The sequence below is a fragment of the Eimeria tenella genome, genomic scaffold (genome assembly GCF_000499545.2).
Source record: "Eimeria tenella Houghton genomic scaffold, Eth_scaff2537, whole genome shotgun sequence".
Lineage (NCBI taxonomy): Eukaryota > Apicomplexa > Conoidasida > Eucoccidiorida > Eimeriidae > Eimeria > Eimeria tenella.
In genome coordinates this window covers 2464-2850 of record NW_013542405.1, presented here as the reverse complement: position 1 = coordinate 2850, position 387 = coordinate 2464, and positions in this window count along the sequence as shown.

The following is a 387-nucleotide window of genomic DNA, read 5'->3' as shown; positions in this document are numbered from 1 at the left end:
CTAGCTACCTAGCTGACTGGCTAGCTAGCCATGTGGCTGGCTAGTTGTGTGGCTGGCTAGCTGTGCGGCTAGCTGGCTGGCTAGCTAGCTATGCGGGTAGCTGGGTAGCTAGCTAGCTAGCTGCAGATCCTTGGCCAGCTGGCTAGCTAGCTGGCTAGCTAGCTAGCTGGCTAGCTAGCTAGCTGGCTAGCTAGCTAAAGATGCAGAAGAGGTGAACACTTCGCCTGTCCTCCAAGGCGTCCATGTCTGTAGGCAGCTAGCTAGTCAAACCCAAACCCAGCAACTCTCTATCCACAGCTAGCTAGCTGGCTAGCTAGCTAACTAGCTAGCTAGCCAGCTACCTAGCTAACTAGCTAGCTAGCCAGCCAGCTAGCTGGCTAGCTAGCT